The sequence below is a fragment of the Bactrocera neohumeralis genome, unplaced genomic scaffold (assembly GCF_024586455.1).
Source record: "Bactrocera neohumeralis isolate Rockhampton unplaced genomic scaffold, APGP_CSIRO_Bneo_wtdbg2-racon-allhic-juicebox.fasta_v2 ctg6984, whole genome shotgun sequence".
Classification (NCBI taxonomy): Eukaryota; Metazoa; Arthropoda; class Insecta; order Diptera; family Tephritidae; genus Bactrocera; species Bactrocera neohumeralis.
In genome coordinates, this window is record NW_026093799.1 from 1 (window position 1) to 4,251 (window position 4,251).

General features: G+C 44.9%; 1 long non-coding RNA gene across 1 annotated transcript; it reads left to right on the top strand.

The window, feature by feature from the left end:
* The first annotated feature begins 100 nt into the window (after positions 1 to 100).
* Positions 101 to 1,344, top strand: LOC126767488 (uncharacterized). Its single transcript, XR_007669105.1, has 3 exons — positions 101 to 766; positions 830 to 979; positions 1,041 to 1,344. It is a non-coding gene; the product is annotated as an uncharacterized LOC126767488 (long non-coding RNA).
* Positions 1,345 to 4,251: the final 2,907 nt, after the last annotated feature.

A 4,251-nucleotide genomic window follows, 5' to 3' on the forward strand; every position in this document is an offset into this window, starting at 1 on the left:
GACGATCTAAATAACTTCGTCTATAGCGAACTGCTGAATTCAGTTTATGGAGTAACAGAGAATGTTATGTGAAAGAGCATTTTTAGCGCCGACGAATGAAATGGTGGGACAGATAAACGAGCAATTTATGTCACGCGTGGGAGGTGATTCTCTGTAGACACTGTAAAGGATACTGAACAAGTAACATCATACCCTGTAGAATTTCTTAATTCTTTAGAACTGTTGGGAGTACCTTCAAACAAACTGAGGCTGAAAGTAGGCGTTTCTGTCCTTTTGATGCGGAATTTAGATGCACGAAGACTGTGTAATGGCACACGGTTGCAAGTAACACACCTCGGTCGCAATATTGTAAAAGCAATCATTATGACTGGAATGGCAAAAGGAGAATGTTTTAATCCCCCATACATATACCCATAATTCCGACAGATTTGCAATTCCAATTTAAGAGATTACAGTTTACGCTGAAAATCGCATTCGCTATGACGATAAATAAAGCTCAGGGGCAAACATTAAAAGTAGCCGGCATTAATTTAGAAAAGAGTTGTTTTTCTCACGGACAATTATACGTGGCTTGCTCACGTGTTTCAGAATCTCCATGTGTTGGCCAGAGAGGGAAAAACAACGAACATAGTTTACAAAAATGTACTATAGTAATAAGGCCCCTTATTTTTAGCTTCCTACATTATTATACTACTTACATTAAGTTAGTACATCCTACGTAGACGATGTTGCGGATGTCACACTGTCTAACATCGAGGGTTGGCAGGTAGGTAGTTAGTAGTACATATTTTAAACCGATTTACATTATTTACTTTTTATATTTACTAAGAAAACATTCGGAGCTATCCATTATGTGCTTAGGTTGCTTTTGAAGAGATTTTGATGTGAAGTTGAGGACCGCAACACGATAGTGGGACATTGTTGCAGGGGGACTTACAGCCGGGAGAAAACGAAAAAACTTATGCGGACGAAGTCGCGGGTAAAAGCTAGTATGTATATATATAAGAAATAAATAATGGCCAAATTTTTAAAAATTGCAGATACAAGGACAAATTTATCGCTTACTTGGGGCACTGTTACCATTACCTGATGCATATCATTAACTTTTACAAATTTTTTTATGGGCAATTCATATGCGGAAGTTGATAATCGTTGTGCTCACAATCCAACAGTGAAGAGAACCATTGTCCAAGATTTACAAATGTTTCTTTAACAGAATAACAATTTACAAACATGTACAAAATAGCATTGGATCGGATACCATCTGATAGTCATAATATTATCATTCGAAATGACAAAACACCTGCCGATAAACACACAAGGAGTTCACCTACCATTGACTCTTGTCTTTGTGGGAGGAAATAAACAATCTAGAGATATTATTATATCGACATAGATACCCAAACAACATGACCTAGCCAGCGTAGCCGCAGTCTTTTAATTCGCTGAACTATGTCAATGTCGTCATATATCTCGTACAGCTCATCGTTCCATCGGATGCGATATTCGCCGTAGCCAATGCGCAAAGGACCACAAATCTTTCGCAGAATTTTTTCTCTCGAAAACTCGTAACGTCGACTCATCGGTTGCTGTCATCGCCCAAGCCTCTGCACCATATAGCAGGACGGAAATTATGAGCGACTTAAAGAGTTTAGCTTTTGTTCGTCGAGAGGGGACTTTACTTTTCAATTGCCTACTCAGTCCGAAGTAGCACCTGTTGGCAAAGAGCAATCCTGCGTTGGATTTCCAGGCTGACATTGTTGGTGGTGTTAATGTTGGTTCCTAAATATACGAAATTATCTACAACTTCAAAGTTATGACTGTCAACAGTGACGTGAGAGCCAAGTCGCGAGTGCGACGACTGTTTGTTTGATGACAGNAGATATNTCGTCTTGCCNTNGTTCACTGCCAGACCCATTTTCTGTGCTTCCTTGTCCAGCCTAGAGAAAGCAGAACTAACGGCGCGGGTGTTGAGGCCGATGATATCAATATCGTCGGCACGCCAGCAGCTGTACACTCTTATAGAAGATGGTACCTTCTCTGTTTAGTTCTGCAGCTCGAACTATTTTCTCCAGAAGCAGGTTGAAGAAGTCGCACGATAGGGAGTCGCCTTGTCTGAAACCTCGTTTGGTATCCAACGGCTCGGAGAGGTCCTTCCCGATGCTGACGGAGCTTTTGGTGTTGCTCAACGTCAGTTTACACAGCCGTATTAGTTTTGCGGGGATACCAAATTCAGACAGCGCGGCATAAAGGCAGCTCCTTTTCGTGCTGTCGAAAGCAGCTTTGAAATCGACGAAGAGGTGGTGTGTGTCGATTCTCCTTTCACGGGTCTTTTCCAAGATTTGGCACATGGTGAATATCTGGTCGGTTGTTGATTTTCCAGGTCTGACTACCTTCTACAAGAGTATGCTCCGGTCTTGAAACCTTCTGTAAGCCGCCGCATTTTTTCGTAGAATTTTCGAGCATTACCCCTGTCGGCCAGCTTATCAAGCTCTTCGTAATCACGAATTTCGGCCTCTTTCTTCTTCTGTCTACAAATGCGTCTCGCTTCCCTCTTCAACTCTCGGTATCTATCCCACCCCGCACGTGTAGTGGTCGATCGTAACGTAGCGAGGTAGGCAGCCTGTTTCTCTCCGCTGCGACACGGCACTCCTCGTCGTACCAGCTGTTCTTTTGCACTTTCCGAAAACCAATGGTTTCGGTTGCAGCTGTACGTATGGAATTTGAAATGTCGTCCCACAGTTCGCTTATACCGAGTTGTTGACTAGTGCTCTCAGAGAGCAGGAGTGCAAGCCGAGTGGAAAATCGTTCGGCAGTCTGTTGTGATTGCAGCTTCTCGACGTCAAACCTTCCTTTTGTTTGGTGGCGTGCGTTTTTTGCTGCACAAAGGCGAGTGCGAATCTTCGCTGCAACAAGATAGTGGTCCGAGTCGATGTTAGGACCTCGGAGCGCACGCACATCTAAAACACTGGAGACGTGTCTTCCATCTATCACAACATGATCGATCTGGTTGGTAGTTTTTCGATCCGGAGACAGCCAGGTAGCTTGATGAATCTTCTTATGCTGGAATCTAGTACTACAGATAACCATATTTCGGGCCCCGGCGAAGTCAATCAGTCGTGGAGGCTGAATTTACCGACCGTAGTGCCAAATATACCTTCTTTGCCCACCCTGGCGTTAAAGTCGCCAAGCACGATTTTGACATCGTGGCGGGGGCAGCTCTCATAAGCGCGCTCCAAGCGCTCATAGAAGGCGTCTTTAGTCACATCGTCCTTCTCTTCCGTCGGGCGTGGGCGCAAATCAGCGATATGTTGAAGAACCTCGCTTTGATGCGGATTGTGGCTAGACGTTCATTCACCCGGGTGAATGATAGTACTCAACCACGAGGTCTCTCTCCCACCACGAATCCAACACCAAACTTGCGCTCCTTTATATGGCCACTGTAGTAAATGTGTACTCGTCTCTGTCCTTGTCCCGTCCATCGCATTTCTTGGACGGCGGTGATGTCAGCCTTTATTTTTGCGAGGACTTCAACCAGCTGAGCAGCGGCACCTTCCCAATTAAGGGTCCGGACATTCCAGGTGCATGCCCTCAAATCGTAGTCCTTATTCCGTTTGCCATGGTCGTCATCAAAAGGGGGGTCTCTCATCCGAGGCGGTTTCAACGTTTTCATTGGTATGGTTTTTTTACGTGGCGGGTCCCAAGCCCAGCGCACAACCCTTGTAGGGAATGTTTCGCCTTCTCACTTTGGCTCGCCTTCGAACGGATGTTCTTAGGCTACCCAGAGGATACTTGGTCAAAGACCGGAAGTAGTGAGCTGCTTGAGCCATGTGTAAAAGAATCGTTTTTGGCCACTCCCAAGTGAATGGCGATCAGAGAACTTTCCTCACTTGCGTGAACTTCTACACATGACTCCATCCTCCCAGTACATATGTAAATATGTTAAATGATGAAATATCACAGTACCAGATGGACTGATATGCTACGCTATTATACATGGAATGCATCATCGAAATCGTTTCTGCTCAGTATCATGCGGAGACTCGTTGCATGCAGGACATACATTGGGTATATCAGCGTCTATTCTGGATAAGTAGGAGTTTAACGTGCTATAATATCCAGAACGAAATTGCGCTAGGGTCACTCGCGAATCTCGCGGCAACTCAAGCTCTTCGTCTGCGATGGGTGGTGGCTTGACTCCAAGAACGCCATTCACGGGAAGGGAGTCGGTGAAGGTGTTGATGGCTCCAC